The 11,126-nt window shown below is 42.8% G+C and overlaps 1 long non-coding RNA gene across 1 annotated transcript; it reads right to left on the reverse strand.

Annotated features, from left to right (window-relative positions):
* Positions 1-7,306: 7,306 nt before the first annotated feature.
* Positions 7,307-10,761, reverse strand: LOC124249833 (uncharacterized). Its single transcript, XR_006891473.1, has 3 exons — positions 10,587-10,761; positions 9,507-9,661; positions 7,307-7,669 (listed from the first exon to the last, which is right to left on the reverse strand). It is a non-coding gene; the product is annotated as an uncharacterized LOC124249833 (long non-coding RNA).
* Between the last annotated feature and the right edge of the window lie 365 nt (positions 10,762-11,126).

An 11,126-nucleotide genomic window follows, 5' to 3' on the forward strand; every position in this document is an offset into this window, starting at 1 on the left:
GTATACAGCTTTTTTCATACACATTACCTCATCGAGTCTTTGCAAGAAATTGGCCATGTGCGTATCAATCCCATCCTCCAGGTAAGGAAACTGAGGCTCAGAGAAGGCCATTTGCCCAGAAGAACGTTCTTCCAAGGCTTTTTATTTGCTTCCATTCCAGAGGTTTACTCTTGTGAGACACTGATTATACTGTTTAAAAGCCTCTGATGAGGGGACCTAAATGGACAGTGTCATTTCTCTCATAGTCTCTAGACATCAGCTCTAGCCTCCTCTCAGCTGGATGGTCCTTTCTGTGCAAAACAGGATTAAGATGGCCCATCCATCATTTGTCAAGGGGAGGTCCAAATTCCTAGGAAAGGGGAATTTGGAATCAATCTTCAACACTTGTACAGATCATCTAAAAATGCCCAGAGAGGTTGCTGGAAACATCAGAGCAGGCCAGACAGTGAGATGTAGCAATGTAACATTGTTTGGGAAGATAAGATATAAAACGATAACTATGGATATAAATGCCTGCATATTTCTTTCTCTATGTTTATATGGTTTTGAAACACACGGCTAGTAAAACATCTAGGGGTTTTCTTTTAATTGCAGAGACAGTCTGTGGAGTTCCTGTTAAGAGCTCACAAAGCCTGTTCTGTGGCTGAAATGGACTCCATTTTAATCCTTCTGTAATGATGCCATTATTTTTACAGCTGTTTCTACAGCCGCATCCATGATTTATACACAAGATCTGGTCTCCTTTTTATGTAGGTATGTACCATCTCCTGGAAACTGCAAATTCCCACAGGACAGGACCCATTTTGGCACATGGTGGGGGAGGGGAGAGAAAAGAGCGTGGCATTTGGAGACAGATGTCTCCAGACTCAAGCTGGGGTCCGCCGAGCACTGGCTGGGCGAACCCGAGCAAGCCATTTCACTCGCGAGGCCCTAGAGGTTCATTGAATCCTGGTAACTGCTGGTAGCAGAAATAGACGATATTGCATACAGGTCATTGCGTGGCTTGAATAGGGTTTGTTTGCTCTGTGAACCTCCTTATTTTGTAATGGAGTATTTGCTTGGCAATCTCTCCTCCCGAAACTCACAGCACTAATGTAAACTGGGAAAAGATGAGCAAAACCGTCAGGGGTCTCTTGTCCCTTATTAGGTTTTTATTTTTTTAATTTTTCTTTGCAAATAATTTCCAACTTATAAAAAGTTGCAAGAGTAGAAAAAAGTATAAGTCACCTCATACAGCCGTTACCCAGATTCACCTACTGTTAAGATTTTACTCTGTCTGAGTAAGTCACACACACAAAGAACTTTTACCCCTAAATAGTTGAGTGCATATTTCCTAAGGTTGGGGACATTCACCTCCATTCAACTTCCGTGATCAATTTCATATATTTACAAGGATACAGGCCTTTTATCTTCTGTACCCGCCATATTCCAAGTTTTGTCGGTCGATTCATACTAGATTTCGACTGTATGGAGTCTTGTCTGAAAGTGCCAGATTTGGCCCTTGGAATTCACAACTTGCAGCCATGGGGGGTAAAATTAATTTGGATTCTTTTCTGATTCCAGGGCAAGGAACTGGAATATGACAGAAGGAAAATAAAGAATTTTTTGACGAGGTCTTCCAAATTGTAGCAAACAATATGCTCCTTGCTGTTAGAAACCTAGACCAGTTCCTTTAAATGACCAGTAGGGGGCAGGAGACTAAGGCCCAAAGATGGGGAGGGGCTTGACCCCTGAGGTCCCAGGGGAAGTGAATGGATGAGCTACAGCTGGAAACTATCAAAGATCAGAGGCCTGAAGAGCTTCACTCCAATCTCTTCTTAGAAATAACATTATCAGCATCACTTATTAACTGAACCTCAGCTGGCCTCCTTTCTCCCAACACACAGGAAATTTGACCCAGTTAATAATAAAGATAAAAATAGCCAACATTTATGGAATGCTTGTGATGAGACAGACACTGTGTTAAACACTTTATATGCTTTATCCCATTTAATTCTTATTAACAATCTTAACAAGCCCTATTGTCTTTCCCATTTTATAGATGATGAAACTGAGGCTTAGCCAGGTTAAGGAACCTGAGGTCCCACCCTCAGAGAGTAAATCTGTCAGCACTTGAGTCTCGTCTTCCAGTGTTGGGTTTCTTTGACCGCAGCACTATGAGGAAAGGAGTGAGCACCACTGGCCTTTGGGGGCCAGTGTTTTGGAGGAGTTGGAGAGGGTCAGGCAGGGCTCCTCAAATATGGACATATCAAAACAGCCAGGTGTGCACAGATACTTCCCATGGTTGTTTGTTTTTGTCCTTCCAAATATCCATTTTAAAAAAGATGAACATAAGGTTCAAAGGGGTTCAGTGAATTCCACAAGGTTCCATGGCTATTCTGACTAAGTGGAGATTTGACCCAGATCTGCCTTTTTTTTTTAATTCGGCTACCCAAGAAGGCAGATGATATGTGATCAGGCATGGAATGATGTACTTATGAGGATCAGGATGCATGATGTTTCGTAAAGAATGCCAGGATAGCTATGTTACCTGGGCAAGCTGAAAGCCACCTCCTGGTTTAAACACTACTTCCTAAAGGGCAGAACAGGACCATGATTGCCACTGCTCCAAGTCCTGAAGTTTTCAGATCATTTCAAATTTCGCAGATCGCCTCTTTATTCCACAGCTGCCACCATCATCACCAGTCAGCAGGTGGGGGCTAATATATGGAAGAAACAGCATCTCAGGTGTGGCCTGGGGTGTGGCACGGTAGCAGGAGCGCTGGCTTTGATCAGAGTGAGAACATGCTGAGTCACCTGATTTCTCCTCCGTTGGCATTCTTAGTCATTCACCTATTCTTTCCAAATATTTATTAAGCATCTGTTACACGCCAGGCACTGTTCTAGATGCTGATACAGCAAAGAACCAAGGTAAACCAAGTCCCTCTTATGTTTGAGCTTGTGAAATGACAAACTCACACAGTTGCAAAAAGCAAATAGACTTCAGAGTGGTAATGTCATGACTTTTCCCATCTTTTATCTTCTCTATTCAGGACATTAATAACTGGAGGGTAGGGGAGTAGAACCTGAGTCATAGTGACTGGAAAGGACTGGTGTTGGGCTGCCTGCAGAGCAACAGAAGAACAGATGCCACCCTCAGGAAAGCCCATGCTACGGGTCACCAGGCAGCCTCGGGGTCCATATTTGTTTAAAATTTCCTAGGTGATTCTGATATAAAGCAGAGACTAGAATCTCAGGCTAGTTATGCCTCAGTTTCCTGAGTTCTAGGATCAAGATAACACCTCCTATCCTGGGACTTTGGAGAATTAAATGATAAAAGACCTTCCATTTATATTAGTTTCTTTATTAATGTTTTCTTCTGAGAATACTTTTGAGCCTATGTATTTAAAGGACAGTAGGTAGTGAGAGGTCTCCTCTTTATACGCACATATATTTATTTGTCCTGCACATATATACAGAACATTTCACCCGATAACAGCAGAACACACATTCTTCTCGAGAGCATATGTAACATTATCCAGGATAGATCACATGTTAGGCCACAAAAGTCTTAAAAATTTAAGAAGATTGGATTGTATAAAGTATCTTTTCCAACCACAATGATACAAAACTAGAAATCAATAACAGGAGGAAAATTGGAAAATTCAAAAATATGTGGACATTAAATAACACATTTATAACAGCCAATGGGTCAAAGTAATCAAAAGAGAAATCAAAAAATATCTTGAGATAACTGAAAATGAAAACACAACATACCAAAACTCATGGGATGTGGCAAAAGCAGTACTAAGAGGGATGTTTATAGCAATAAACACCTACCTTAAGAAAGAAGAAAGATCTCAAATAAACAACCTAACTTCACAGCTCAAGGAACTAAAAAAAAGAAAAAAGAAAACCCATAGTTAGCAGAAGGAAGGAAATAATAAAGATCAGAGGAGAAACAAAGGAAATAGAGGTAGAAAAGCAATACGGAAGATCAACAAAAATAAGAGTTGGTTTATTTAAAAGGTACACAAAATTGACAAACTTTTAGCTACACTAAGAAAAAGAGAGAAGACTCAAGTGAAAAAATAGAAATAAAATAGAAAATATTACAAATGATGACACAGAAATACAAAAGATCCTAAGAAACTACTAGGAACAATAATATGCCAACAAATTGGATAACAGGGAAGAAATGGATAAATTCCTAGAAACACACAACCTACCAAGACTGAATCATGAAGAAATAGAAAATCTGAACAGATCAATAATGAGTAAGGAAATTGAAGCGGTAATCAAAAACGTCCCAACAAAGAAAAGCCCAGGACCAGATGGCTTCACTGAATTCTACAAAACATGTACAGAAGAATTAATGCCAATACTTCTCAAATACTTTCAAAAAATTGAAAAGGAGGGAATACTTCCAAACTCATTTTACAAGGTTAGCACCCTGATATCAAAGCCAGACAAGGACACTACAAAAAAAGAAAATTACAGGCCAGTATCCTTAATGAAGATAGAAGCAAAAATCCACAACAGAATAGTAATAAACCAAATTCAACAGCTTATTAAAAGGATCATACACCATGAGCAAGTGGGATTTATCCCTGGGATGCAAGAATGGTTCAACATATGCAAATCAATAAATGTGATACACCACATTAACAGAATGAGGGATAAAAAGTATATGGTCATCTCAATAGATGCAGAAGCATTTAACAAAATTCAACACTCTTTCATGACAAAAACACTCAACAAACTAGATATAGAGGGAATGTACCTCAACGTAATAAAGGCCATATATGAGAAGCCTACAGCTAACATCATAGGCAACAGTGAAAAACTGAAAGCTTTTCCTCTAAGATCAGAAACAAGACCAGAGTGCCCACTTTTGTCATTTATGTTCAACATAGTACTGGAAGTCTTAGCTAGAGCAATTAGTCAAGCAAAGGGAATAAAAGGCAATCAAATCTGAACGGAAGAAGTAAAAGGTCTCTGTTTGCAGATGACGTGATCTTACAAAAAGAAATTGCCAAAGACTCCACCAAAAAACTGTTGGAACTAATAAACAAATTAAGTAAAGTTGCAGGATACAAAATTAACATACAAAAACCAATTGTGTTCTATATTGTAACAACAAACTATCTGGAAAAAAATTAAGAAAACAATCCTATCAATGCACCAAAAAGAAAAAAGTACTAGGCATTAATTTAACCAAGGAGGTGAAAAACTTATACACTGAAAACTATAAAAGACTAAGAAAAGAAAGAAGAGAAAAATGAATGGAAAGCCATCCCATGTTCATGGATTGAAAGACTTAATATTGTTAAAATGTCTATACTACTCAAAGATTCAATGCTATTCCCATCAAAATCCCAATGGCATTTTTTACAGGAATAGAAAAAACAATCCTAAAATTCATACAAAACCACAAAAGACTCAGAATAGCCAAAATGATATTGAGAAAGAAGAACAAAGCTGGAGACATCACATTTCCTGATTTCAAAATGTATTACAACACTACAGTAATTAAAACAGCATGATACTGGCATTAAGGCAGACACGTGGACCAATAGACAGCCCAGAAATAAATCCATGCATATACGATTAACTGATCTTTGACAAGGGTGCCAAGAATATATAATGGGGAAAAGACAGTCTCTTCAACAAACGGTGTCGGGAAAATTGAATATCCACATGCAAAACAATGTAATGGAACTATGTTACACGATACACAAAACTCAACTCAAAATGGATTAAAGAACATAAGACATAGTGGAAAAACATAGTGGAAAACATAGTGGAAAAACTTCTTGACATTGGTCTTGTCAATGATTTCTCAGACATGGCACCAAAAGTTCAGGCAACAAAATAAACACACGGCAGGGGGCCAGCCCGGTGGCGCAGCCATTACGTGCGCACATTCCGCTTCTCCGCGGTTCAAGGGGTTTGCCGGTTCAGATCCTGGTGCAGACGTGGCACTGCTTGGCAAAAGCCATGCTGTGGTAGGCATCCCACGTATAAAGTAGAGGAAGATGGGCACGGATGTTAGCTCAGGGCCAGTTTTCCTCAGCAAAAAGAGGAGGATTGACAGCAGTTAGCTCAGAGCTAATCTTCCTCAAAAAAAAAAAAAGATATCTAAAAAAAATAAACACATGGGAGCACATCATGATGGCATCATTAAAAACTTCTGTACAGTAAGCAACCAACAGAGTGAAAAGGGAGAAAATATTTGCAAGCCATTTATCTAATAAGAGGTTAATATCCAAAATATACAAGGAACTCACAACTCACTAGCAAAAAAACCAAATAGCCCAAGTTTCTAAATGCACAAAGGACTCGAATAGACATTTTCCCAAGGAAGACACACAAATGGCCACTAGGTATATGAAAAGGCATTCAACAGCACTACTCATCAGATAAATACAAATCAAAACCACAACGAGATATCACATCACACCTGTGTGGATGGCTATTCAGAAAAAAACAAAAGGTAACAAGTGTTGGTAAGGATGTGGAGAACTCGGAACCCTAATATACTACTGATGGCCATGTAAAATGGTGCAGCCACTAGGAAAACAGTACAGAGGTTCTTCAAAAAATTAAAAATAGAGCTACCATGTGACCCAGCATTCCCACTTCCTGGTACGTATCTAAGAGAATTGAAATCAGGATGTCAAAAGAGATCTACACTCTCATGTTCATGGCAGCATTATTCATCATAGCCAAGATATGGAAACAACCCAACGTCCACCAACAGATGAATCGATAGAGAAAATGTTGCACGTACAATGGAATATTATTCAGCCTTAAAAAAGGAAAGAAACTCTCCCATTTGTGACAACATGAATGAATTTGGAGGACATTATGCTAAGTGAAATAAGCCAGTCACAGAAGGACAAATACCGCATCATTCCACTGACATGACGTATCTAAAATAGTCACACTCATAGAAGCAGATAATAGAGTGGTGGTTGCCAGGGGCTGGGAGGAGGAGGAAATAGGGAGCTGTTGCTCAATGGGTATAAAATTTCAGTTACGCAAGATGAAGAATTTCTAGAGATTTGTTATACAATATAGTGCCTACAGTTAGCAATACGCTGCTGAGCACTTAAAAATTTGTTGAGAGGTAGAACTCATGTCAAGTGTTCTTATCACAACAACGAACACACACACAAAGGGACACAAGGACACTTTTGGAGGTGATGGATATGTTTATTCCCTTGATGGTGGCGGTGGAATCACAGGTGTACGAATTTGTCCAATCTCATTAAATTAGATACATTAAACATGCAGTTTTTAAAAATAGACCATTACACCCCAATAAGGCCGAATAAGAAACAGAAATCTGTTTCATCCCCAAAGAACTTGAGATCCCTGATGTTATTTGTTTGCTAAATAAAATCAATCCTTTTGGGAGAGAGTGAGGAAGTTGTTTCATGTTAATGTCCAAGATAAACATTAATAGCAACTGGAAGTCATACTTCTCTTCCAACAGAACTCTGTGGAAAACTGAAATAGAGTGGAGGACGGGCAATACATTTGACATGGTCTAGAAATCTAATAAGCCAAAGAACACACCTGGAACACACACAAAGTTCACACCTGGGAACCATTAAGTCCTGCTGTACATGGAGACGAATTAAAAAGAAGGCTCTTCAAAGGCCCTGCAATGAGTTGCTCTGGCCTGGAAGGTAAAATACATAGTCATTTTGAATTGAATCCTTGAATTCGAGAGGCCAGCCTGGTGGCACAGCGGTTAAGTTCGCACGTTCCATTTTGGCGGCCGCAGGTTCGCCGGTTCAGATCCTGGGTGTGGACATGGCACCGCTTGGCACACCATGCTGTGGCAGGCATCCCACACGGAAAGTAGAGGAAGATGGGCCTGGATGTTAGCTCAGGGCCAGTCTTCCTCAGCAAAAAGAGGAGGATTGGCGGCAGATGTTAGCTCAGGGCTAATCTTCCTCAAAAAGAAAAATGAGCCCTTGAATTCAAATCCTAGCTATGCTACAAACCAGCAAATCTCTTGCCCTCTCAGAGCCTCAGTTTCTTTGTCTGAAAATGGGGCTAATGCAACCCTATGTACGTGGGAGCCTGCCTTGAGTTGGGCTCTCTGCAACTGCTTCTCACTCATGCTTTCCATGGCCTGGCCTCACACGCCCCCATGACGTGGGGACTGTGGTCCTTCCCACTTTGCAGATGGGGTGACTACTGGATGCACTTAATATGCACATCTCTCCTCCTGGACTGTGAAACACGGGACGTGAGACAGAGAGACCATAAATACTATCCCTTTGTGTGTTGTCAAGCACAGAAATTGGAACACCGTAATTATTCAGCAAATGCTTGAGTAGATTTTTTAAAAACGTGTATGACACAAAGAAAGTCTTAAATTTTGAACAGCCTGGCGCTTACCAGTTTGCAAAGTGGAGCCAACCGCCCTACTCCCAAGGATGACAAACCTCCTCATTTTTAGTTTGGCTTCTAAGTATGACCATCACCTGATAGCAACTTATTTTTGCTTCCTGTGAGTCAGAGAGCAAAAGGCACTGTCCTCAAGCTGCCAGGGCAACCTTTAAACAAACGGCCCCATAATGAATAGTTTTGGTAAAGTAACAGCTGTCGTGTGCCTTGTCATAATACGGAAAACTCTCTAATTTGTTTCGGGCTCTGTATTAATAAAGTTCATGTCCTATCATTTCTAGAGAGTCTCCAAGAACCTTTGTTCAGATGGCCAGTGAACAGCCCCACGTCGGAGCTTGGAGAGCAGCGTGGAGATGAGCAAGGACTCTAGAGGCAACTCTGTGCCACGGAAATGAGCCCCGAGTCAGTCACTCTGCCTCAGTGAGGCTCATCTGGAAAATGGGCTGCGCTGAGGATTAAATGGACATAACAGACCAGGAGTGCTCTGTGACTGACGAGGCCCACATAAAGATTGGACGCTGGTTTGTTTGTTTGTTCCCATTGGGAATTTGTCATATTGAAAAGCCAGAGAAGTCACAGGGACGGGACCCCAACATTGCTGGTATCTTATCACACATCCACAAAATGAATCACATTTGGATTGCTGGCAGAAAGTCCTGTTACACAAGTGCTCATATAATTCTGGATGACTCTTAAATAACACTCTACCCTCCTCCTCCAAATAAAAGGCACATTGGCCACCAAAACCCAAACAAAATTATGAGATTCCAATGTTGAATTTTATCTAAGTAAACTTTTAAAATAAATATCACAGAACAGATTTGAAAGAGGCAATATGAGGCCTTGAATTCTGGAAAGATCCATCACTTTTTTTTTTTTTTTTTTTGGTGAGGAAGATTGGCCCTGAGCTAACAACCATGCCCATCTTCCTCTATTTTATATATAGGACGCTACCACAGTATGGCTTGATAAGTGGCGTGTAGGTCTGCACCTGGGATCCAGCCTCTGAATCCCAGGCCGCTGAAGCAGAGCGTGTGAACTTAACCACTACCCCGGGCTGGTCCCTGATCCATCACTCTTCCTATATGCAAAGTACCAACCTCTAGAAAGAAGGCCCGAGAGGGAGGTCACAGAAGACATTTGATGAGCCCATGGACAGGGAGAACGCCAATGGGGAGCTTTCCCAGGTGTAGAATTTGGCAAAAGGGGACGCCCAGTTCAATCCAACAAATATTCACCCAGCACCTGCTTTGTGCTTGAAACAATAATAATAAATTAGTACTATTTACTGTATACCTACTATGTGCTTGATGCTTTCATATACACATATCCATCCGTCCTCACACAGGTCCACCCCAGGTGTTATTGTTTTATTTTTTAAGATGAGGTAACAGGTTCAGAGAGGGTGCAGGGTAAAAACAGCCAAAACCTGGTCGGCGGCCCTTGGCAGCCAGGCCTCTGACAGCCCTCCATTAGTCCAGGTCAGCAGTGTGTGCTCTGATTCTTTCTAACACTACTAACTTCCAAAAAGGATCCATCTGTGGGAAGGGGCTTCCAGGGGAGATGAGGTAGAGGGACCGGCAACAGTTAAAGCCTCCTGTAGCCCAGGCTGCCTGGGTCACAGACAGGGATAGAGGGGCGCCAGAGGTACATGCTAAGTATGGCAGACTCACTGACTGCTGGGAGTGGGCGGGGCTTGCATTGAGCACCTACTAAGTGTGGTAAGAAAACCGACTGCTAACTGCCTGGGCCTGTGCGCAAGGGTCTTGCCCCGCACCCACCCCGCACCGCTCTTCTGGGACCTGCTGGCTGGGGGGTGAGGGTGAAGTGTGCCGGGGGCGTGAGGCTTGCCCTGAGCATTGAATAAGCGCCAGGAGCTCTGCATTTCTTATCTTGCAGGAACTCTGTGAGCCGGGTATGATTACTCTTGTTTTGCAATGAGGATATTGGGTTCAAAGAGGGGACGGCTGAGCCCACACTTCGACGTGGCGTTAGTGGCACAGCTCGGTGCCGGGTTCCTTCTCCACTTCAGGGGAAAGGCAGACACTATCCCACCTGGTCCTCCTCCCATTAAACCCGCCAGAGAAGAGCAGAGACTCAGTGAGGCCCCCTCCAAGGCCTCACCAGCTAATAATAATAATAACAATAATAATAATGCCCGCCACTTATTTAGTACTTACTATACATCATGCACTTGATTGCATATTCTCGCTTCATTATTTAACTAATTTTCTCCGGGATTTTATGCACGGTAGCCAAAGAGAGGCAGGGGTCCCGAGTTCCCGGGAGCACGCAGCCAGCAAGCGACAGAGCCAGGATGAAAATCCACTTCGACTTGATTGTAAATTTCGTAACACTGGGTGGGCCTTAGCAGAGAGGAAGGGGGGCACACGTGTCGCACGCCCAGGTGCGGGGCGGGGGCCCGCGGCCGGGAGCCGTCCTGCGCCAGGCCGTCCGGCTGGGGGCACTGCAGACCGCGCGCCGCGCTGCGCCCGCCTCCCGCTCCGGGCGCCCTCCAGCGCGGCTGTGGCCCCCGCCACCCACGACCCCCGAGCGAGCACCAACCTCCTCGCGGGGATGCCGGAGCGCGGGGTCACCCCTCTGGTTGTAGGGGCGCAGGTCCGTGTCGGCTCTACACGTGGGTGCCCCGCGCCCTGCCCTGCGCGCGCTCACTCTTACACCTCCACTTGGGCACGGAAAGGCTTCGGGGACCGGGTCTT

This window comes from Equus quagga, chromosome 1 (genome assembly GCF_021613505.1).
Source record: "Equus quagga isolate Etosha38 chromosome 1, UCLA_HA_Equagga_1.0, whole genome shotgun sequence".
Lineage (NCBI taxonomy): Eukaryota > Metazoa > Chordata > Mammalia > Perissodactyla > Equidae > Equus > Equus quagga.